This window comes from Panthera leo, chromosome B4 (genome assembly GCF_018350215.1).
Source record: "Panthera leo isolate Ple1 chromosome B4, P.leo_Ple1_pat1.1, whole genome shotgun sequence".
NCBI lineage: Eukaryota > Metazoa > Chordata > Mammalia > Carnivora > Felidae > Panthera > Panthera leo.
Window position 1 is genome coordinate 10,449,297 of NC_056685.1, and position 26,118 is coordinate 10,475,414.

General features: G+C 38.0%; 1 protein-coding gene and 2 long non-coding RNA genes across 4 annotated transcripts in view; 2 read left to right on the top strand and 1 right to left on the bottom strand.

Moving 5' to 3' along the window:
* LOC122223855 overlaps positions 1–6,998 on the top strand; it is a 43,566-nt gene extending 36,568 nt beyond the window's left edge. The window contains exon 3 of the long non-coding RNA XR_006204523.1: positions 6,891–6,998. This is a non-coding gene — a long non-coding RNA (uncharacterized LOC122223855). The remainder of the gene's footprint in view (positions 1–6,890) is intronic.
* USP6NL (USP6 N-terminal like) overlaps positions 1–26,118 on the bottom strand; it is a 180,041-nt gene that overhangs the window by 114,588 nt on the left and 39,335 nt on the right. The window lies entirely within an intron of this gene.
* LOC122223854 lies at positions 15,024–23,443 on the top strand. Its single transcript, XR_006204522.1, has 3 exons — positions 15,024–15,742; positions 19,426–19,509; positions 20,678–23,443. It is a non-coding gene; the product is annotated as an uncharacterized LOC122223854 (long non-coding RNA).

The following is a 26,118-nucleotide window of genomic DNA, read 5'->3' on the forward strand; positions in this document are numbered from 1 at the left end:
GCAAAATGCATACAAAGGAAAAAACACCTGGACATATCAGAGTAAAACCTGTGAAATCTAAAGACAAAATGAAATCTTCAAAGAAGCAAGAGACAAAAAGAAACAGATAACCTTCAAAGAAAGGAGCAGCAATAATTTAAAATTTAGCAAATTTCTAAATTGAAACTCTGAAAGAAAATAACCAGCAACTTAGAATCTCAAGCAGTTTTTAAAACATCCTTCAAAACTGAATCCAAAAATAAAGACATTTACAGACAAACAACAGACATACTTAATGATCAGCATACATATACTAAAATAATAAAGGGAGTTTTTCAAGTGGAAAAATATGAGCCCTGGTGGAAGAACAGACATCAAGGAAGAAATAAAGAGCAACAGGAAAGGTAAATACATGGATATTAAGAATATAGGGCTTAAATATATAGAGAGAATTAAAATATACATGAATAATGCCTAAAGGCAGATGAGATATAAATGAAGCTAAAGTATTTTAAAGTTGTTAGATTTTTCTGGGAATTGGGGAACAGCTGTAACTTATTATATATTCTAGTAAGTCAAGGATGAATAATGCAATCTAGAATAACACCAAAGAGCAGCAAAAGAATTTATAACTAACAAATTAATAGGTGTCAGACTTGATAATAAAATTTATTTGAATAATGTAAAATATGGAAAGAAATGACAGAAAAATAATTTAAAATAGGTGGAAAAATAGAAAGTCAGATTTGGACCCAAACATGACCGTAATATATGTAAACAGACTGAGCCATTCCAATTAAAAGATTTAAATAATCAGATATTTAAAAAAAAAAACATACAGATATATACTACCTAGGAGAAACACATCTTAAATGTAGAGGCAGGAAGTTTGAAAGTAAAAAGAATGGGGAGAGAAATACCATGCAAACACTAATCAAAAGAAAGTATCACTGTATGCATACTTGACGAAGCAGACTTAGGAAGAATCATTACTACAGATAAAAAGGAACATTTCACAGCAACAAAAGAACCGATCTATGAGGAAGACATAAGGATGAACCTAATAACATAAGTTCAAAATATATACAGCAAAAATTGGCAGAATTAATAAGAAAGACCAATTCACAGAGTGGGGAATTTTACTGTCCAGAAAGGTCAGGAAGAGTCTTAGACCTCTCTAGATCTCTCCTTAATAACAAATCAACTACACTCAATATTTTCAGTCAATTACTCTTGCTCTCAACTTCAGGGGTACCACCAACTGATAACCTGGATATTTTATATTCCTTTTGTGAAAGAAAGAAAGCCCATTGACTACTTTCTTTCAAGTCATAACCAGAGGATTTTAGAAGAATTCTAAAACAACTCCATATCCTCAAAAGAGTTTTAACAGATGACTAAAAGCCAAACATGCAACTCATTATCAGTTATGGATATCATTAATTATACATCAGATTAACTTTGCTGAATATTTTGCTTTCTGTACTAAACCTCCTTCATGTTAATTATTTTCATGCTCACTCAGCTCAGTTATTCATTTATAACTTCATTCAACATTATTAAAGAGAAACCTGAAACCATCTGCTTGGTCAAAGCTAGACAACTTCTCAGTAGTAGGAAGATTTAAAGAATAGTCACAAGAAGAGACGTATGGAGTCCAATATCACAAAGCCAACGGTATGATCCCAATACAACAGCAGTGAAAATTAGTTTCCACTTTCCCTCTTTATGATACAACCATAGCTACTATACATGGATGGTAAAGTCTACACATTTCCCTAAATTTATTCTCCTTAACACAGGAATTTAAACTGGTGTGAATACTCTAGTTCAAAGAAGACTTATGATTTTAAAAGCAAATTTTAAATTGGATTATCACCAAGGTGAAATTGGAGTCATGGGGCTGAAAGTCTGACTAAAGTGGATTAAAAGAAGATGGAAGTTGGGGCGCCTGGGTGGCTTAGTTGGTTGAGCATCCAACTTCAGCTCAGGTCATGATCTCACGGTTCGTGGGTTCGAGCCCCGTCTCAGGCTCTGTGCTCACAGCTTAGAGCCTGGAGCCTGCTTCGGATTCTGTCTGTCTCTGTCTGTCTGTCTGTCTGTCTGTCTCTCTCTCTCTCTCTCTCTCTGTTCTTCCCATGCTCATTCTCTGTCTCTGTCTCTCAAAAATAAATAAACATTTAAAAAATAAATAAATAAATAAAAAGAAAATGGAAGAGGAGAAACTGAGTACAAACAACTCCTTGGAGGAGCTTTACTGCAAAGGGAAACAAAGAAATGGAATAGCTGCTGGCAAGGGAGCAAAGTCAAAGGAAGTCACTTTTCATTGGACAAGAGAAATAACAACACATGGCACAACGATGGCAAGGACCCGTCAGAGGAGGGACACTGATGACACAGAGAAAGAACAGACAGCTGAGTGAGCTTCGTTTCCGGGCGGATGACAGGGCAGAGAATTCAGCGCACTAGGAGAGGGGCCCCATTACAAAGGAGCTAGAGTTCACCTAGAGTAGGAAGAGGCACAGCACAGGGGTCCAGCGGATGGGATGTGGGTAACTCTGACCACGTTAGTTAGTCCTCTGAAGCAATAAGCTTCAACTTTCTCAGTAAAGAAGAACAATAACCAGCTGAGAACTGGGTACGGGGAAGAGATGAAGGTCTGAGAAAAGGGAAAAGCCCACCTAAAGTTCATGATAATGAATTTAAATTACAACTAGTCAGAATGTTGCGATGTGTTCTCTAGCCACAACCAGCTGCACAGGTACAAAGTGGAGGCAAAGTTGACAAGAGCCTGTTGTAAAGCACCCAGTCCGTTTCACTACCAAAAAGACTCTGAAGCCTTGCCCTCTTCTTCCCCACGTCCCCCTGCTCCCTGACTCAATCCCCTCAATTCAATCCTTCTACAAGAATACGCACTAAGGTCCCTGCACAGGAGAACATCGTCATGTCCAGGATCTGTCTCCTCAGGTTCTCTCACCTTGTTTCTTCCCCATGAGTGAGTCCCAAGATGATGAATCCTGTATCTGTGTCCCTCCACCCTATACCACCTGAATGCTAGACGCATCCTGCTGCTTACAGGATGTCTACACCCGGATATCTATAGGATAAATCCCAGGGTGTCAAAAATAACCCCTGACAGCCTGCTCCCAGTTTGTGGTTGTGGAATTCCCAACACACATCACACACCCATCCACGGAACCCACCATCAAGACACACTACACCTCCCCAAACACGCCCGTCCTTTCACAACCTCACAGCTCTACAGATTATTATATCTAACTCACTTCATTAACTTTATATAAACTATACCCACTTAATCCTGGTCATATTGAAAGTCACATCAAACTGAAGTTCCTAAAGAACTCAAACAGATCCAGCCCTCCTCTGCTACACACATGAAACAAATAAATACAGCAATTTTTTCTGGAGTTTTCGTGATAGTATCTAAGTTCAAAGTATAATTTCTACAACTAACCATAGCTTATTTTGTTTAATATTAGTTCATGTTTTGTAACTGCCTAGATGAACACATTCCAATCAACATTATTTAAAAACAGAACAAAACAAAAAACCTACTTCTGAATTTAAAAAATCATAAAAAACCAATGCAAGCCATCAAGTCAAGCTTGGTCACATACTTCTATAATAATGACAGTACAATCTTCAAACTACTGGAAATAAGAGACTGCCAAATTCTCTAAGCTAAAGGTCCAAGCGCAGCAATGAAGGGAAGTCCCCAGTGAAGCAGATTTGTGTGTGTATGAGTGTGTGCACCTCAAGTACCATGCAGGCAGTACATACAACATAGTATACTAACCAGCGGGATTTCTGAATATTATAAATGTGTGCAAATGCTTTAGGCTGTTTAAATTAAAGGCAATATTTACTAGTCCAAATAATAATTTCTACTTCTTACCTTGAAGACACATGAACAGGAAAATCAGAAATTCACAACAACATAAAAATAAGAATATAGCTTAGTCATTTTTTGAGTACAATAAAACATCAATTTTAAAATCATTTTTGAGGGGCACCTGGGTGGCTCAGTTGGTTAAGTGTCCAACTCTTGATTTCAGCTCAGGTCATGATCTCATGGTTCATGAGATTGAGCCCCGAATTGGGTTCCAATGTGACAGCATGGAGGATTCTTTCTCTCTCTCTCTCTCTCTCTCTCTCTCTCTCATTCTCTCTCTCTCTCTCTTTCTCTGCTCCTCCTCCATGCTCACGTGCTCTCTCACAAAATAAACTTTAAAAAAATAAATCAGAAAAAGATCATTTTCCAAACCATTCAGTAATTCAACATCTAAAAGTGTATACATAGTGCATCCCAAGCACGTAGTATAAGACTTTCTACAGCCTAGAGAGTTATAATCACTTTGCGGTAGTACAAAGTCTCATTTTTACCTCCATTACTACAGCTTAACATTTATGGAGCTCCAAATATGCATATCCTCTAAGCAACATTACAATAATATATGGAAAAATAATGCATTAAGCTCAAAGCTACTTTGATTTCTTGAGCAATCATAAAGTACATCCTAAACATCTTATAAACACAAACCTATGTGAACTGATTACAGAGAGAGATGATGGCTTTCAGTTAGGTGGGGAGGAGAGCCCCGTGTCGCTCCCGTGACGAATTCTTCTTGATCGTGAACAGCAGCTCTACCGCTTATCAGCAATTTGATCTTAACCTCCCTCAGCTTCATTTCCCTTATTTGTAAAATTGAGATACCACCATACCATGCAAGGTTGTTTTAAGGATTTCGGATCTAGTCTATAAAGCCAGTAGCAGTTGCACATGGGAAAAGACCGGAATGGTAGACAATAAATTGTAACAGAGATCTTTCCTAAGGAAATTAGAGGACGTCCAAAAAAATCTTTCCGAGTGTTCTGTGTTGTCCAAGTTTTCTTGGACACGAAGGATAATAATTCTATAAAAATGAAATAAAAAAAATAAAAAGTCTTGTTTTGTTCCCCAAAAGCACAATGTATTATGCAAATCTCAAATTTCCTATTATCCCACAGAAGAACAGTCACTATCTGAGTTCTCACCGTGTGCCAGATACATCCCATAAACTATCTCCACTTGATGTTCACAGCTACCTCTGAGTATGTCATCTAGGCAACTGTAAAATATGTACTAATGTTAAGCAAAATAGGCTTTTAAATGTAAGAAAACGGAGGATCAGAAAAGTCACTCAGCTAGTACATGACAGTGCCGGGATTCAAACCCCAGTCCCACTTATCCGCTCTAGACACATTACAATGGTTAATCATGAATTTGGCAACAAAGGCAAGAACTATCTTATCATCAAAGAACAAAAAGCAAAATTGTTTTTGTTTTTTTTTCTTCTTATACAACCCTGCCCTAAAACATCCTGTGTCCTTTCTTTACTACTGTAATAAATTTCTCTAAAAGAAAGACGACACTATCGGCTTATCTAGATCCCTAGAGGTTTAGCAAACTTCACACATCAAGCCCCAGCAAATAACTGAAATACAGCTAACCAAAGAAAAAGAAAAGACCTCTAAAAAAATCAGTGTGCCAACAATAATAAAGTTCATGTACATTCTTAAAACATCTCTTACAACTTTCATTCAGAACTAATTTATCCCATCTTTATTCAGAACTACTTTTAGATGTAGTTTAAAAAGCAGGTTGATAGTTGCTTCACTTCCAAGTCAAAGAATATTAAAGCAAAAAATGAGACTAGGAAAGACTATTAGAGGCAGATGCACTGATAACGTACAAGTAACTGCCCGCCCAAAGAACCAGAAAGTTAAAAAATTTATAAGGAAGATTTAAATAGCATTTAATCTAAATCTACCTGGAGTATATTCAGCAGCGCTAAGTATCTCCCTAGGCCCTGAGTTACTCAGAAAAAAGTATCTAGTATAGTCTACGGCATAAAATGACAAAATAAAATTCTAAGTAGTTTCATCCAGAAAGTTGATACATCAAAGTCTGTGCTTCAAGCATCCAAAAAAATTACACTATAGAATACTTCATTTCCTAACTGAACAGTTATCACACACTCGTAAGCTATTCAAACAATACAGATGTGTATAAAGGAAGTGAAATCTCTTTCCCCCATACTGCCTTCCCAAACCCATTTCCCAGTGTTAACTGTTCTTCAGTGTGTTTCCATCCAGTCTTTTTCATCTGCATATTCCAAAACAGATAAAATCACACCAAATACATACACACACGCACTCATGCAGAAGAACACATATATCCACACGTACATACGTATGTACGAGAGGGCAGCAAAGAGAACCATACTATGCATACTGTTCTGCAATTTTCTCCTCACATATATTTCACGGCTGTTTTCCAGATCTGTTCGTATCAATCAAGCTTATTATCTTTAATGGCCGGCTGTACTGTGCTCCACTGAATGGACAGATCACTGTGTACTAATCTTTCTCCTACTGACAGTTATCCAAGTAATTTCAGGTGGTTTCATAATATGTGAATAACGCTGCACACAGACCTTTATGCACATAAGCAGGAACAGTGTGTTCTACAAAACAGAATCACAGCTTTGAAATGATGGGCCAGATAAAACACGACTTTTAATTTTGATAAAGAATACGAAACTGCCCACCAAAAAACATACCAAACGATGTGTTAGTACCTCTTTCATCACACTGAATATTATCCATATTTTTGAATTTTAGCTAGTCTTAGGCACACATGATATTTCATTACCGTTTATATCTGCATTCTCCAACAAACACTGCTGGCTGTGTATCCCATATTCCTACATCTCCCTTACTGCTAGAACCCCAGTTTTTCAGCAAGAATGTTTCCAGTTAAAAAATACTTGCTTCTCAGGCCACCTTGCGGCCATGTGATACAGTTCCGGCTGGTGGTTTAAGGAAGTGTTGATGCTTTCTTTATCCAGGTGACACCCATTCTGGAGTTCCCCTTCTCCTTTTCCTCCTGGCTCTTGGACCTACAGATGGAGACGAAGCAGCTCTCTTGCAAACATCAGGACAAAGACTGAATGTGACTGAGGAGAAGAATGCAAAGCACTGGCTTACTTAAGGCCCTTACTCCACCACTGTAACTGCCCTACAGAGTGTGACCACCCTGGACTTCCAGGCACTCTGCCTGATTTTAAGCACAGTGGTTACACAAATCTATGCATGTGGTAACTGCATAAACTACACACACACACACACACACACACACACACACACACACACACACACTGCATATAAAACTGGTGAAATCTGAATAAAGTCTGTAAGTTGCCAATATGTCAATATCCTGGTTTTCATATTTAACTATAGTTCTGTAACACGTTGCCATAGGGGGAACTGGTGAAGGGTACATGTGACCTCTCAGTACTATGTTTTGCAACCCGCTGTGACTCTGAAATTGTTTCAAAATTTTAAAAATACTTGGTCCTATTTGAAAACCCATAATCAATATACTCTTTCTCACTCTTCAAATTTCTCCCAGCAGAATCTGAATGAACTTTTCCCTTCCTTTCAACTCTACTCCAAACCCCACATTTCCAATCAAGGTTTCAGAGGATAATCAATGCATAAGAAAGTCACTGCTTCCCCCCACCCAATTCTGCACAGACAATTAATTCCTAGACACCAAGAAATCAGCCCAAAGGATGCCAAGATTATCAAGTATAACCATTCCAAAGGTTTTCATTCACATGTGTGATTGTTTACAGAAAGATAAGGGCTTTCCCACAATTACTTAAAATGTAAAGGAATATTAAAATGTTCTTAAATAGCAATTTAGATGAGCCCAAGTCAGATTTCCAAAGTACCGCATCTATATTGTGTTGGATGTTTTTGGTAACCATAGTGATGTAACTAGCAGGTGTTCAGGTAACAGTCATTAAAAGCTCACATGACTAGGTAGCAAAATGACCTTTATTAACTACTGCATCTGTGTCTGCCAAATAGAAGAGAAACAATACTCAAGTAGCCTGTTTTTTAAAGGGCAACAAGTTCTGTGACCACAGACACTGCAGTACTTTTAAATTACACTCCAATTATATCAAGATAGTGGGTACAAATAAACATTTAATTCCAAGTGGCATTCTAAGTAAAACAACTCACTGCAAACCTAATTGTTCTCTAGAGAATGTTTATAAAATCTACTGGGCAGTCTGTTTCAGTAATAAAATAATATAGAGTGAGAATCAAATCCTCTCAGTCATTAGGTAACTGATTAAATATACCAATTATCTATTATCCAGGTGCATTCATCTCTTTGCTGATAAAGAGATTTGTTTGGAGAAACAAATACCGGGCAAGCTCATGAACCACTGCATTCTTCAGAATTAACTTTTCTTCAAAATTAAAAATTAAAAAAAAGAATTAACTTTTCTTCAAAATAATGAATGAGCCAATGAGGTCCTTGCCCTCAAGAAGGTCACAGCTTAATAAAGGCACAACACTTTTAAAAAGTAAGCATAAGTACATGTGTTATAGGGGAATAAGCAGAGATCGATGCAAAGCGTTACTCTAAATCACTGTCAGGTAGAACTCAGTACACCTCTGTCCTACCAGTTCCCAACTATCCCCCCACACCATCTCTAAGAAAACTAAGAAAGCAAGAAAGGATGTTGATCAATGTCTTAGAGAGGCTGTCTGAGGATCCCTACTTACACTGCAAGCCCATGTATAAATCTGACTCACATTACCGGTTTATAATACCCACTCTTTTCTCCATCATATAATATATAATACAAGGTAACCTGCACCACATATATTTGTGACAGGACACGTAACCCAAAATGCAGCTGTCCACAGATAATTATGGATCTGTCACTGCTATTCTTTTCCATTAAGCAAAATGTAGTAACAGACATTCCGTAAGATCTTATACCACAGGCACACACCATCTACAGAAGTTTACACTCAAGTTTTTACACGTTTTTCCTCATATTGAGACAGTAACTTGTTTAAAGTGAAAAATAACCTAAATTATACCCAGATGTCATTACTATAAAAAAATAAAAACTACATTTTGCTTTTTTTAATGTTTATTCATTTTTGAGAGAGAGACAGAATGCGAGTGGGGGAGGGGCAGAGAGAGAAGGAGACACAGAATCTGAAGTAGGCTCCAGGCTCTGAGCTGTCAGCACAGAGCCCAACGCGGGGCTCGAACCCATGAACCACAAGATCATGACCCGAGCAGAAGTTGAACGCTTAACCAACTAAGCCACCCAGGTGCCCTACTTGTTCTGTTAGGTGGTACTTTTTTTCCTTTTGATTTGACTTTTTTTCCCCTTTTTTATCCCCATGTGATAAATCCTTGAGTATAATCAGGAAAAACACAGAAAGAAGCAACAAACGACAGACCAAAGAGTGTGCAAGACAATTTAGAGAAGTGAGGAAACCAAGATAAAATCAGCATCCTTTAAGAATGTATCATCCAGGAGCCCCTGAGTGACTCAGTCAGTTAAGTGTCTGACTCTTGATTTTGGCTCAGGTCATGATCTCAGGGTCGTGAGACAGAGTCTCACTCTCAGGGTCAGGAAATGGAGCCTGCTTGGGATTCCCTCTCTCTTCTCTCTCTCTTTCCTCCTCCCCCACCACACACTCACTCAGTCTCACTCTCCTCACTCTCTCACGCTTTCTCTCAAGAAGGAAGGAAGGAAGGAAGGAAGGAAGGAAGGAAGGAAAGAAAAGAGAGAAGAATGCACCATTCAGAAAATCAACAAATGTGTCACCAAAGGGTGCTCCACATGTCACCATGTTGTAGGGTTGTGACCTCCAGTGACAAGAACTATTACCCAGATCCTCCCCACTGAGACAAATATAGACAGAGTCTTGAGACATGGGGCACATTTCTGATACTGACATCACAGATGGTAGAATGGGTTTTGAATTTGCTTTACTTCAGAAATTACTTGAACAAATGTGTTTTGATATTAATAGAAATACTGATTGCATTTCAAAATCTGAAGATTTTTTTATTCATCAAGCATACTCTGAGCATTTACTAAATGCACACATCCTAACACTACACATTCTGGGAGAGCTCCTACACCATTTCAAGAGGGAAACCATCACCATTAAATATTTTTAACAACTAAGGCAGTGATTTAAAAAAAATGGAACAAAGGGCTAGAAGTGACGGTAGTGGAAAGTGAGTTGGGATGGGTAGGACGGAACTCCCAAAATGCCCATCAAAGGAGACCATGCTTCACCCTGAGAGCAGTGAGGACTCACAATGAATTTTTAAGCTCAAATGCATGACAGAAACATTGTTCTAAACGGTGACCCAATATAAAAATGAAAAATGCATCCAAACAGGTTGGTATACATAAATTTTTTTCTCAAATGGGCAATGAAAAATACATTAAAGGCAAAAATATCATTACACATTACTAACTATAAAGTGTAATAAATCTGAACACACAACACACATTTGTTTACTTAACAAACACACAGATACCATGTGCCAGGTGCTGTTCTAAGCACTTTACAAATGTTGATTCATTTCATCCCCATTAACAACCTTATGAGAACGTCTGTGTACTGTTATTAATCCAAATGTACATAGGAGGAGACCGAGGCACAGAGAAATTAAATAACTTGCCCAAGTTCACAAGACTAGATGGTTGTGGATTCAAGATATGAATCCAGGCAGTCTGGCTAGACAGTCTGCCCAGTAGGGTCCAACAGAACTTTCTGCAACGTGGCTACTGGGCACTTACCATGTGGCTAGTATGACTAAGAAACTGAATTTTTTTATTTTTTATTTTTTTAATGGTTATTTATTTTTAAGAGAGAGAGAGAGAGCACGAGCAGGGCAGAGAGAAAGGGAGACACAATCTAGAGCAGGCTCCAGGCTCTGAGCTGTCAGCACAGAGCCCGATGCGGGGCTCAAACCCACAAACCATGAGATGGTGACCTGAGCCAAAGTCAGACGCTTAACCAACTGAGCCATCCAGGCGCTCTGGAACTGAATTGTTTCATTTTCCTTAATATTAATTATTTAAGTTATTAAGTTACTTAAGTTTATTTTTTTAAGTTGTTTAAGTGTAAATAACCATGCGTTAGTGGCTAGTGTACCATGAGGGACAGAGTTCAGACGATGCTCTTAATTACCATGGAGTACGACCTTACTGACAAGCAAGAAAGGAAGGTTACTCAGGATGTCCACTGCATTCAATTTTAAGTTTATACAATCCAAAGAAAACTTTTCAAAGAATTTAGACTTTCAAGCAATAACTGATTGCAAAATTTACTGCCTTACTTCCATAATTCTTTATCATAGTTGAGACAATGACACACTGGACCAATGAGCTAAATAACATGGACCCATTTTTCTTTAAAATAATGTATTTTAAAACAGCTTGCTAATTAAAATCTATACACAGAAATATACTTCCCTAACACAATGTTCTGATAAAACTGTTATCAATTATCTTTGCCCATAACACATACACAATTTCAAATATCACATTTCTCAATTTAAAGAATAAATGCACTGCTTAAAGTTTTCCAAGTGTAAGTGAAATGAAACTGTTCAAAAGACTACCCATCACTATACTGAGTCTGACCACTGTGCACAGAGAGCCCTGTCTTCTCTCCTGGACACAAACGCTTATCAGCAAGTTTAGCAGTCATCGAACATATCAGGAGTGCAATATCAGTGGCAATAACAATAAAAATAACAGAACCAAGGAAAACATTAACAGCAGCTAACGCTGAGCTCTTACTACATGCCAGCCACCGTGCAGGCCCTTTATATGCCTGATCTCAATCCTCACGACACTCTTGCAAAGTACGTCCCATGGTCATCCCTACTCCAGGAAAAGAATCTGATGCACAGGGACGTAAGTAACTCGCCAAAGGTCACACAGCTAAAAAGTGAGAAACAGATACAGGGTTGAGACCCCAGTCTGCCTGAATATAGTCCATGATTTCAATTAGCCTCTTCTGTGCTTCCTTTCTCTTGATTAAGTCACATTACTGTATATCGACATAGCAGTAAACTGTAAAAACTCTCTGAAAGTTTTTATACTTAAGCTTATACTTTCTAAGACTTCTGAAACCCAATTTACTATGTGTGTGTGTAGAAAACAGTGAAGACAGCCAGGTGAGCATTATGAATCTGATATTTTAATCTAAGAGGTCATCACAAAAAAACAAAAATGGCTTTAAGAAAAATAACAGAATATGAATGTCAGTGCTGAGATCTTAGAGAACACCTCATCATAGAACAAATGGAAAACACCATGACACGCAGAGATTTACTTACTGACTTGCCACATGATGGTAGAACTAGATCATAGGTCTTCTGATTCCCTAACCATCAATGTCCCTCCCATCCTATTGTAACAGCCACATCTGTGTTTTAACTCAGGATTAAGACTATTCCTCATTAAGACTACCCAACCCCAACAATAACAAAATATACTGTAATAGGGCTTGAGTTGCATGCTAAGAGATTCTGCTATTTAAAAGATATACTTTTGGATACACATTAGTGCGGATTGCTTTGACCATAAGTAATAAACCAAGAAGTGTAGAGGGAAGTGAGGTGGTGCAATGCTCACTGGTCCCAGTGCTTTCACCAAAGACCAGACTTCTACATTTCTCTTCCACCATATCGCTTCTGTCCTCACGGTCACATCATGGCTGCTACAACTTCAGGAATTACATTCACATTCCAGATAAGAAAAAAAGATGTAACAAGGAAGCAGAGATGACCAACTATCTCAGAGAGCAAAACTTTCCCAGAAATCTCTAGCTGACTTTTACTTGCATCGCAGAAAAATATCGTTTAATTGGTTTGTTTTTTAACAAACAGTATCACTCCAAACAAAATCAAAATCCTGTTATTAGTAAAGATTTGAAGGAGATAGGATACTGGGTGGGCAATGAACGGTGTATGCCACAAGTAGTCATTTCTCAACTTCTCGTTAGTTCTTTTTTGGTCAAGAGCTTGAAACTTTTTGGGGCGCCTGGGTGGCTCAGTCGGCTGAGCATCCGACTTCAGCTCAGGTTATGATCTCACACTCCATGAGGACGAGCCCCGCGTCAGGCTCTGTGCTGACAGCTCAGAGCCTGGAGCCTGCTTCAGATTCTGCGTCTCCCTCTCTCTCTCTCTGCCCCTCCCCTGCTCATGCTCTGTCTCTCTCTGTCTCAAAAGTAAATAGAAACATTAAAAAAAAAAAAAAAAAAAGCTTGAAACTTTTTGTAAATCATAAAAAAAAAACTTCAAAGAAACTAAATCAAGAATACTACCTGCTGTAACTTCAGTTTCTCAAACTTAGTCAATGTGTGCAGCAAAATACATCCACTTCAAATATAAGCTGAAAACCATGATCTTTCAGCTGCAAACCATGATCTATCAGACACTACAAAATATCTCAAAAGGAATCCCACCTTTCTCTGTCCACTGTTACGTTATTAGCTACAATATTTCATTTAACTAAAGATCAGTTTCTGACAATCTTAACTCTTCCAAAGCACAGCTAAAAGAATGGAAGCAAAATTGTTCAGAGCCAAGGGTACCGTTGACCCTTGAACGACATGGGTTTGAGTTGTACAGGTCCTACACAGATGTTTTTCAGTAAACACAGTGGAAAACTTTTTGGAGATTTGAGACAATCTGGAAAAACTCACAGGCAAATCGCATAGCCTAGAAATATCAAAAAAATTAAGTAAAAGGTCTGTCATGAATGTGTAAAATATATGTAGACATTAGTCTATTTTATCACCTGTTACCATAAAATATATACAAATCTATTATAAAAAGTTAAAATGTATCAAAACTTATGTACACACTTACAGACCATGCATGCCACCACTCACAGTCAAATGTCAACAAAGGTAGAGATTAAATCACAACTGTATAAAATTAACCAGAAGGGGAAAGGCAATCTGTGAAGCCATCGCCACAGCCATGCCAGCAGATGTGAAAACCTTACACTTTTCATGAAATACCTTTTATCTCATGTTGAAAATGCTGTACTTATGTGGGTACAGGATTGCTGTAAGAAAGAAATACCTACAGAATCTAGTATGATTGGAGAAAAAGCGAAGTCATGATGTGACAACTAAAAGCAAAAAGAGGATGAAGGATCTAAAGCCAGAGAATTTAATGTCAGCACAGGATGGTTTGATAATTCTAGAAAGAGGTTTGGCTTAAAAAACATCAAGATAACAGGAGAAGCAGCCTCTGCCAGCCAAGAGGCAGCAGACGAGTTCCCAGATGCCATTAAGAAAATCACTAAAACAAGGTATCTGCCTGACCAGGTTTTTAATGCAGATGAAGTGCCCTATTCTGGAGGAAAAAGAAAAAAAAAAAAAAAAGAATGCCACAAAGGACATTAGTAAGGAAGAGAAATAAGCAGGAGGATTTAAGACAAGAAGGGACAGGCTAACTTTACCGTTTTGTGCAAATGCAGTCAGGTTTATGACCAGACTGTCCTTATCTAGAAAGCCTGGGCTTTGAAGGGAAAAGATAAACACCAGCTGTCAGCCTTTTGGTTGTACAACAAGAAGGCCTGGACAACCAGGACCCTTTTCTTGGATCGGCTCCATCAATGTTTTGTCCCTGAAGTCAAGAAGTATCTTGCCAGTATGAGACTACTTTTCAAAGTTGTTTTGATATTGGACAGTGTCCCTGGCCACAGAGCCCCATGAGTTCAACATTGAAGGTGTCAAAGTGGCCCACATGCCCCAAAATACAACGTCTCTAATTCAGCCTTCGGATTGGGGACATAAGGACCTTTAAGGCTCATTACTTGGCACTCTACAGAAAGGATTGTTAACGTTACAGAAGAGAACTCTGCCAGTGAGAACATTCTGAAAGTCTGAAAATATTACACTACTAAAGATGCCATGTTGTTACGGAAAAAGTCATGAAAGCCATCAAGGCCAAAACGATAAACTCCTGCTGGGGAAAAGTGTGTCCAGATGTTATGCCTGACTTCATAGGATTTACAACACAGCCAACCAAGGAAACCAGGAAAGAGATTGTGGATATGGCAAAGAAAAGATCGGGGGGGGGGGGGGGGGGGGGGGGGCTTGAAGGGTTTCAAGATATGGATCTTAGAGAAATTCAAGAGATAACAGATACCACATGAGAAATTCAAGAGATAACAGATACCACACGAGAGGAGTTAACAGATGACCTGATGGAAATGAACGCTTCCGAACCAGTGCCGGACGATGAGGAAGACACAGAAGCAGCAGAGCCAGAAAACAAATTGAAATCAGATAATCTGGCGGAAGGGGTCCCATCATTCAAAACTGCTTCTGACTTCTTTAACAACATGGACCCTTCTACGGTACAGGCACTGAAACTAAAGCAAATGGTGGAAGAAGGATTGGTAAAGTATGGGAATGTTTTTGGAAAAATGAAAAAGCAAAAGAGTCAGACAGAAACCATGATGTATTTCCATAGAGTTTCACCTACTGTGCCCGCCTCACCTGCCTCTCCTTCCTCCTCCTCCACGTCCGCTGCCCCTGAGAAGGCGCCACCACCCCCGCTTCCTCCTCCTCTGCAGCCTAGGCAACGTGAAGACAACAAGGATGAGGATCCCATTTCCACTTAATAAACAGTAAACAATCATCATGCCACACAGTTAATACATGTTGGCTGCGTACATGTGTGTCTTTGTGCAAACATCTAACAACTGTAGGCATGAACTGTAGCAGATGCTTTTGCGTCATCAGTGTCACTTAAGTATTCGTCATGGAGAACGTCCTGTGCAAGACCTACATGGAAGCAGATAGCCTATCCTCAGATAAGCATAAGGTGAGTGGCATTTAATATAAAATCAATAATGTGTTAGTTTTCTTACTGTTTATAACTTCGCTTTCAAAGAATTACACCACCGTACATTATGCTTGGAGGAGCTTTGTATCAGCCTATCATCAAAAGTGTCTTTTCTAAAACAAAACAAACAAACAAAAAAAGTGTAACAGTGTTTCCTATACGCTATCATGAATATGACTGTGACACTGCATAGCATAAAAATTTTATATGATTTATTCATTAGTATACAGGCTAGGCTCCCGTGAAGCCATCGAATTGATTACACTAGGCTACCGTAAGGCAATCTTATTGCTGCTTTCTCATTATCAATGCCTGAATCATGAGACCCGGTATGAATTTCTTTTTCACATTATCTTTTCATTTTTGATGTCTAGTCTTAGTAAGAAATTTGACAGCTACAATGTTTTGTATCATGTAAGACAATACTGATAATGGTACTGACAGACTATTCATCTTGTAAACTGATGACATACACTTACAGTGTCGATACAGTGCTATCCTGTAAATGTATTTTCTCTCCCTTATGATTTTCTTAACAACATTTTCTTTTCTCTAGCTTTAGTGTAAGAACACAGAATATAATACACACGACACACAAAATATGTCTCAATCGACAGTTTATATTATCAGTTAGGCTTCCACTCAACAGTAGGTTGTTAGTAAAGTTTGGGGGAGTCAAGTTATACGTGGATTTTAAACTGTGTGGGGATTGGCACCCTTAACCCCCACATTATTCAAGAGCCAACTATTTCAGTTAACATTTATTGACCAATTTAACAAATATAACCATAATATACAGAATATTAAAGGCATAGTAACAGGCAAAAGTAAACTGCTGAGGACATACAAAGAATGCCTAATTCTGCCCTCGAAGGCTGAGGGGAGAAAGTTAGGGAATGCTCCCTGGAGGGCTGGCACTGCTCCCTGGAGACTGACCTGATGAGAGGAAGGACCTGCCATCCTGATGGGGCAGCACGTCTGAGACACAGCAAGCACTCTGCTGAGCCTCCACAGACAGCACACAGAGAGATCTAGTAATACCACTAAAAACACAGGTTAAATCCCAATCGAGGTTGCATGACAGACTGTTTCACAAAGTGATCTCAGAGAGCAACGGAAGGATGGAATACAGTTAAATGACAGAATGTCACATGACTAGTCTTCTCACCTTCTCCCACTATCATCTAAAGGTTTCTAAACTTCTTCTCACGGTATGTAGGTCTCTTCATGTTTGGCTACCTGGCTCCCGTCCACTGTTTATTTGGCTTAGGATGCTTTTACACGCTCTCCCCCCACACCCCCAGCCAGCTAGGTTTTTATACATCCTCTGACACCTAGCTCAAGTGAAAGCATCTGTCACTTCGCTAACGAGTCTAATTCCTTTGCTCTCCTAATTACCACACTGGGGCCAGTTCCCCATGGGGTTCCCATGACACCTTGTCTACTACAACACCTATCATGCTATTGTAATTATTAGCTTTTGTCTCTTACCACCTGCATATGTGTTCCCTGAGAAACTCTGCATCTAAGAAGTCACAAATGTTCAGTGAGTGTTTATCAAATAAAATAAATGAGGAAGCTACTTTAATGATCTCGGGGAGAGAGGTTAAGGCTTAAAAGTGGGAATAAAAAGGTTAGGACAGATACCAAAGCTCATAGGCTTTATTAACAGGAGGGATTTTCAAGGTCTCACTCTAAATCTACTCTTACTTTAAGATTAATTTTAATAAACATGGTCATCAGGTTTTGCAACCTACAAAAAATATTTTGAATAAAGAACCTGAATCATATTTATATTTATCAGACTTCTGTTTAACAAGATAGGGAAACATGTACTATTTTTTAAATATTGTTATCCAAATAAACATGAAGCTTTTAAAGAAGAAAACCAGGCTGCTCAGTGACACACAGCCACAGTGATTACACGTGTGCCTTCTGTACATGTGAACAGATTGTACAGTTTTACTTCCAGTCTGCTCGACAGTGTGGAGCCTCCCCAACCTCCTCCATCAATTTGGCCCTAGAGACGGAGGCTTACCAGGATATTCGAGAGGAAAACTGTGACAGTTTGTGTTTCCATTTAGCATAAAATCACTCATTCCATCCCTTTCCTTGGTCTACAAGATCACATTGCTCTAACTCTTAGACTAGTTTACCTTGACAAATGTATATTTTCTTTCTTTTCTTTCATTCATTCATTCATTCACTCATTCATTCATTCAACAAATAGCTGATTGCCCACTATATCCCAGACACTGGCAAGGATCTTATCTTTGTATCCTCAGTGACTAACACAGTGACTGGCATATAGTGGGCACTTGACAAGGGCTTTATGTATAAATAAATGGGAGAATGATGAATGGACAAATGAACATATACATGTGTATCTGACCCTCTTTCCCAGAAGACAAGGATACTTTTCCAAAGACCAATTATCCTTTGCTTAATCTTCCTTTATTTTGCCCGAGGGTGTATTACAAAACATCTATGCCTATTCATTTTGACCATCTTACAAATGTCAATCATTTCTATCAGCTCCCCACTGCATTATTAAAATATAAAATACAGATCCACTAAAATCATACTTCAAATAACACTAGTTCTCTCCCTTTCTAACAATGCTAACCGCTGCAAAATTCTAAGTTCCGCGCAAAGCATTAACATGAACTCTTAGTAATTTCACCAAGTGCTACGTAGGTTGGGATACTTGATTAATACTTCAACTAAATGACAAAGCAGTGATTTGGCAGATATTTTGAAAATTTTAAAGAAAATATTTATGAATATTGCACAATTTCCCTCCTTCCTCAAAATAATCCTTCACCATACCCTTGAGTCCTACCTATAACAAGATACATTAAGTTTGCTTACTGCTTCATACCCAGGAAAACTAAGTTATGACAATTTCTCAAAACACTTATCATAATGGTTTCATCTCCAACTTTGATACTTCCCCTCACAAATCAATTCTTCCATACAATTTACTAAAATTAATGTGAATATAATACTTTGGAATGTGGCTCTCTCTACATTCATCCAAATTCATGTTATATTTAAAGAACTGAGTTTTAAAATTCTTTTTATAGGTCATTGTTTTATATTTATCTATAGAGCTTTTTCTCAGTTTATCAATATTATAAATTGGTAAAATGTAATAATATTTTAAGAAAGGATAAAACTAATAATAAACATATTAGCTACATGATTAAAAACACTATTAGATTAGGTATGAAAAAAAGAAGTGTCTATGAAAAACAATGTGCCTACAACATGCCTCTGTTTTTCCTGGTCATAGAAAATTCTGCCTGAAAATCATAAGAATCAAAGAAGAAAAGCTGTTCTACTACTTTAGTATACAGAATCTCTTAGTACTATATTTTCTATATTCATATGGCATTTCCTGTCAAATATGATTAGGCTGTGGACATGTATGCATTTTAAAAAACAAGAAAAATATTACTACTCTTTTCCCTGGGTATATTCCAAGTAATTATGACTGTGACTGAAAACATATAAACTAGCAGAAACATTCCAATAAAAAAATCCCATCTGTAAAGGTTAAACTGTATGAATCTGACATTTTCAAACAGATTGAGATTAAATTAACTAATTTATATTCTCCTGAAATAGTAAAAGCAGTAAGCTTTTTATTTTTTTCTTAGTTAGAATCCTGCCATCCAGAGATAGGAATTCAGTCCTTCTTATTACAGAAGAAAAAGAAGAGGAAATAAAGTAGCAAAAAGGAGGTGAGTAAAGTGTCCTAAATACTATCACATTTTCAAAGGTAAGTAACAATAGTTTCTCTGCTTTTTGACATGCATTTTTGCCCATTTAAATACAATGTTATTCCATAAAATGAGAACAGACAAGATAATCTAAGGTTTCTTTCAGCTGTACTATTTTATATGTGGCTGAATATACTATGTGTCACAATACTATTTCATATCACCACTCTAGATAATTTTGCACAGGATTTAAGGAATCTTATAAGCTTTACTTAAATAGAGATCAGAACAAGCTTTTTAAAAATCCATAATAATCTATATTTTATATCATCTGAAATATATTTATGCTATTCAAATCATACAAAAATAAATGCTGTATGATATCTTACATGTGAAAAGCTGATATACAAATTTTATCACCTGACTGATTTTAAACCACAGATTAAATTAATGACATTGCCAGCATTATAAACTAAGTTTATAAACTTACATGTTTTTAATCAATTCCTTAATGTCATTTTGGAGATTTATGGTTTCAAATGTTTAAAAAAGCAAAAAACACGAATATTTCTTCAAAGGTGTATCTGCATTAGTTCATTTTAAGATCTGCAAGTCAGGGATGCAATTTAGAAAAATTCTGAAAACGTATTTCAACATATCTGAAATTGACACAGACTATAAAGGACTATTTTAAATATAAACAGCATTAATTAAGCATATAATCACAAATAGAAACAAGTAATTAATCACTGAAAAAGGACAGAAAACTACCATTCAGTTGCTGAATTCCCATTTGTAACTATTAATTGATCAGCTGGCCATACAAATAGGAACCATCTAGTTATTCTGCCCTGGTACAGGCAGAATCCTAGCTTGTTCCTTTCTGATTTCTGCCATGAACATTTGTATTTTAAAACTAAAAGAGGATTATATAAATTATTCTGCTATCTCCAAAATACATGACACAAGAGGATCTTTCCAGTGTGAAAAAAACTGTTGCAATAGCTATGTCATAACCTCTCCTTACTCTTCATACCTTTTCCTAAGATGATATGCTTCTAATTTGTCATTTAAAAACAGTAACAATAAGACATGTTAACAATTATGCCATTACCTGATCCTTCTCAGTTACCATAATCTATCAGAAGAGCAAAAGCATATGTGATAACTCAAAACTCCTTTTTTATAGCTGTTCTTTTAGGTCGATATTTGTAAAAAACCTCTACGTGCTCCGATTGTTCATTCTGACGATGTTCCTACCTTCCTTGACTTTGGCTGCTTTTTGCCTCGATGGTGTCACCAGATCCTTTACAATCTGCAAGACCTGAATCATTGCTAGTTAACAAGCCAGAGACTACGCTGCTTCCTCCAGAAATCCAACAGGTTTCATCACCGAGAGCTCACTGCTGTTTCTGCTTTCGGGAAGCTCGGCACGAACACCGTTCAACTACAGAGAGATACATGCTTTGCTTAGCTATCAAGGAAGGCTCTGAAGCAGTTAATAAGAAACAACGAAAGGATAGGCTGTATCTTCTTGATACAAAGTGACTTCAGCACTTGTGAAAACCACCATCCTCAAAGTCCAAATGTATCACTTCACAAAGCATTAACCAGTTATAAACAAAACAAAACAAAACAAAACTCAATGTGGGCAATCTTCTGCAAATCACTAAGCACAGTGAAAACATTTTCTCACAAAAGTCATGACAGGAAAAATAAAGTGCTATGCTATAAATTCTCATATAGCGGATCACAGATGCTATGTGCAAGTTTTTAAAAACACTCAGAAGGAGTCAACCAAAATACCCTGCGCTGCAAAGCCTGAATACTTTTTTTTCCCAATTTCTCAAAAATCTCATATTTGAAACACAGAAGATAAAATGAGGATAAAAATAATACTCTTGCAAACTCCAAGCTCCCAGGTCTGTATAACAGATAGGAACCTCCAAAAATGATCCTGTAAATTCCTTGCCCGCCTCCTCATGCAGACACCTCTGACATCCTAGTACATGAAAAGAAGTCTAAATTCACACTTCCCGCTAGAAATCCCTGAAGGGTTGAAATTCGTTGGCCTCACCACTAAGAGGCATGAGCCAGAGACTGTGCAAATCAGGTATAACCACCATTTTTGCCTCACAGTTTTCAACACCTAAGCTGCAACAACGCCCAATTAATATTGAATACCTTTGTTACATATTCTATTTACCATACACATCCCCTTTTCAAAGGGCTACAGAGTTAATGAAAAGAGAAAACTGACATTTGGTGCTAATGTGGTTAAACGTTGTATTTACTCAATGATTCTCTACCGGCAATGTGTTCTCCTTACTGTACCTCCCAACTGTCCCCTCAGTTTTTCTTCTTTCCCATTTGTTACTTTTGATATCCTTAATGTATCATTAAATAATGGATCTCAGGGCCAATCAAAGGCAGTTCCCTTGTCCTCACACTTAAAAGGCTTATTTGTCACTTTCCCATTTTTCAATTGGACAACTAAGGTGCACGATCAACCAGGGCTGGAAGTAAAACACAGGATCCAAAACTCAAAGGCTTCTGGTTTCTCTGACATCACGCCTTTTCTGTAAAAATGTATAGTTTTAAAATTCAGGGTGAAGTTTTCAGCTCTTCAGAGAAGAGGTGCTATAACATGTGCATATATATCCACCCATAATGTATTCTCCATATGGGTGGTAATTTAAGACATTAGTGTTACAAATCCATGACAGCGAGAAACTACTTGCAAATGGAGGACAAAACATGACAATTATCCTAACTACCTGTTCTCTTTAAAGAGAATATCTATACTTGCAAACTAAATTAAAGAGTTCAGATGAGTCAAAGACCAAGTTTTCAACCTCCCATCAAAACCGTGCCCTTTAACAATTCCCTCTGAAGACTTGATAGAGACACATCAATATCTAAATCGAACTCCTCAAATCAAGTTCCCCCACCCAGTTCTTTCAATCCCTGGCCCCATTTCCTAGGGCAGTTCGGAGCACAAAATAGGTATTAGGTATATACTGAGTTTATTTCCAATTCTTTGCATTTCCAGCTCCTGAGAAACCATTTCCACTCTTCTCGAAAAAAAAATTATGTTTTTGAAAGGTACTTGCTGTTAGCTTTGCTCTCTCCCAGTATTTTTCTCTTCCCATACAAGGAAGGGGATCTACAGGGCATTATCTTCAGTCAGCTCTATCTTCCATATCTGATCAGTGAAGAGAAGACTTTCTATATTCATGTTTCCATAAAATTCAATCTGCATCGTCCCCCATCTCACTGATAACAGTATTGGTTGTGAAAATGAAAATCGGAGCAATCAGTTTGACTTACTACCGTCAGTCCTTAACTTCTGCAAAGCAACCAACAGCTTTTTCTTGTTTCTCTCATTCTCTTCGCATTTTTATCACATATGGCATCAGTAAACCTATCAGACCACATACTCCAATATAGTATATATAAGGGAGCTGTACTGTAAAATGTGAAGATCATGAAAGACAGAGGAACTATTATATTACAGATCAGAGGAGAGTCCAGAGTCAGGTTAACTAGAATGTAACGCATGATGTCAGGTTACACACTGGGCCAGAAAGAGATGAGGGGAAATACATGATATTTGGGAACAACACCATCTATAGGTTATTAGTGTTAATTTCCTAACTATGACCACTATACTGCAGTTACATAATAGAACATCCTGGATTTTAGTAATATACCCTGAAGTATTTAGGGGTAAATACTTCACTGTACCCTTTACTGGTCCAGGGGGGGAAAAATATGAATACAGAATGAGAAACTAAATGTGGTACAACGCTAGCATTTGGGAAATCCAGGTAGAAGAATATGAGAATTGTCTGTGTTATTCTTGCAACACTTTCCTGAGTCCGAAATTATTTCAAAATAAACTTAAATTCTGACTACACAGGGGTGCCCGCATGGTTCAGTTGGTTAAGCGTCTGACTCTTGATTCGGGCTCAGGACATCATCTCACAGTTCCTGAGATCAAGCCCCCCACTCCCCACCGCCGTTGGGCTCCACACTCAGCATGGAGCCTGCCTGGAATTCTCTCTTGCCCTCTGGCTCTGCCTCTCCCCTGCTCGCTCGCTAGCTCTCTCTCAAAATAAATAAACTTAAAAAAAATTCTGACTACATAGCCCAATACATGTGTATTTATTTGTTTATAAAGGTTATATACGTATTGGTACTTATGTATGTTTCAATCACATAAAGCAAAGGATTTTAAAGGACCAGACTAACAATGTAAAAAAGAATTCCACACTTGTGAATATGCTGTGTGCCAGTTGTCTGTGTATGTGTACACATACATACACACATTTATACGCATTCTCACATTTGCTTCCTCTCCCCAAAGATCATTCTGAATCCTGGAACGCACATTGTGAAAGTACACATACCTGTGGGGTTACTCTGGCACGGGCAGTCTTAAAAGAATTAATTTCCAGACCCTTAACTTCCATATGTACTTGTCACTAAAGCTGACCTGCCTGAGAAGATGCCTGCAGCAGGGGTTCTCCATTTCCGCGTCCCTTTACTCAATCGCCTCTACCCCACGTTACAAAACAGAAAACAAAAAATAAAAACAAGGTCCGCCCTGATCCATCTTACTACAGCACAGTGCTCAAGGGGTGAAAACATGAGAGATGGCAGAGGAATACAACCCAACAACTCCTTTAATCAGGGCAAAGTAACATCAGCCCATTCCACTTATTAAGATAGGAATTTCTAATAAAAGACTCATTTAAAGCGAATAATTATTCATCAAAATTTATCACATATCTGTTATTTTGACAAATGGCACAGGATAAGCCTCTGTGAGGAAAGCAGAGTGGATGTATGATTTCAGAAAAACAAGTAGATACAATCTCTGGCTACTTAGGAATGGCCTGTTCATTTTTTAAATGGATGACTTTGGGTATCAAACCACTGTTATTCAAACCTCACTAGATACACTTATAAGAGGGATGTAATCGTTTTCTTTAATACTTGTCCTCATTGGGCCCCTGGCACAAAGAAATGCTTTAATCTCAGACCTCAGTTCTTATCATTGGTCCATGCCATGGCCCACTTTTATTTATTCACTCAATATTTCTTTTTAATAATAAACACCACAAAGCACCACTCAAACAAAAACTAGGGCCTTAACAATAATCTACATTTAACTACAGTCCCCCCCAACCACCAACCCATCCCCCTGCTTCATCCCAAACTAACAAACATCCTGAATCCAGTAGTTAACCATTCCCTTGATTTCCTTTATATCTCTCTATCCATCTATCATTACCTCCCTCTCTCTCTCTCTCTCTCTCTCTCTCACACACACACACACACACACACACACACACGCCACACATCTTTGTGTTGCTGTTTGGGGTATCACATATTTTGTGTTATCTTTGAGGAATTATATTTTTTCTTACATATTGACACCAGTGGTTCTCAATCTTCACTATACATTGAAATTAAAAGTTTTAAAGGGGTGCCTGGGTGGCTCAGTCAGTTGAGTGTCCAACTTCGGCTTAGGTCATGATCTTGCATTCATGGGTTCGAGCCCTGCCTCAGGCTCTGTGCTGACAGCTCAGAGCCGTGAGCCTACTTTGGATCCTGTGCCTCCCTCTCTCTCTCTGCCTCTCCCCTGCTCACACTCTGCCTCTTAAATCAATCAATCAATCAATCAATAAATCAACAAAACGTTAAAAAGATTTAAAAAAATAAATAAAAGTTTTAAAAAATTTTAAAAATCTGGTTTCTGAGTCCATCTACAGGGATTTGGACTTCACTGTACAGGGGTGTAGCATAAGCATCACAAATTTTAAAGGTTCCCTCAAACAATCCTAACATTCAAGGACCACTGCTATAGAAGAATGACCTAGGAAAAGTTAATGTGTACAAGTACACATGAAACGTACAAAAATCATGATTCCACTATTTCAGTGTGTTTATCACATGCATACACACACACACGGAGAAAGACGTATATGCACAAAGAAAAAAAACATCAAAATGTTACCAGCAATTTTTCCTCTGAAAAGTGACGCTACATATTAATTTTTATTATCTCCTTTTTGCTATACTTTTCTGAGATACATTTAACTATTTAAAGAAAGGAATTGGGGCGCCTGGGTGGCTCAGTAGGTTGAGCATCTGACTCTTGATTTGGATTAGGTCATGATCCCAGGGTCATGGGATTGAGCCCCGCATCAGGCTCCGTACTGAGCATGGAGGCTTCTTAGGATTCTCTGCCTCCCTCCCTCTGCCCCTTTCCAATGTGCATGTGTGTGCACACGCATGTGCACTCTCACTCATATATAAAAAAAAAGAAAAGAATTATATTTTGGTTTTTAAATATTCCATATCACCTCACCAGAAAGGATACACAGATGGTACATTAGCACGTGAAAAGAGGTTCAACATCATATGTCCTCAGGCAATTTCAAGTTAAGATAACAAGACACCCCTACACACCTATTAGAATGGCTAAAAGGCAGAACGCTGACAACACCAAATGCTGGCAAGGATGTATGGACGGAGCAACAGGAACTCTCATTAACTGCCAGTGGGAACACAAGGTGGGAATGCAAAATGGTACAGCCACCTTGGAAAAAACAATCTGGT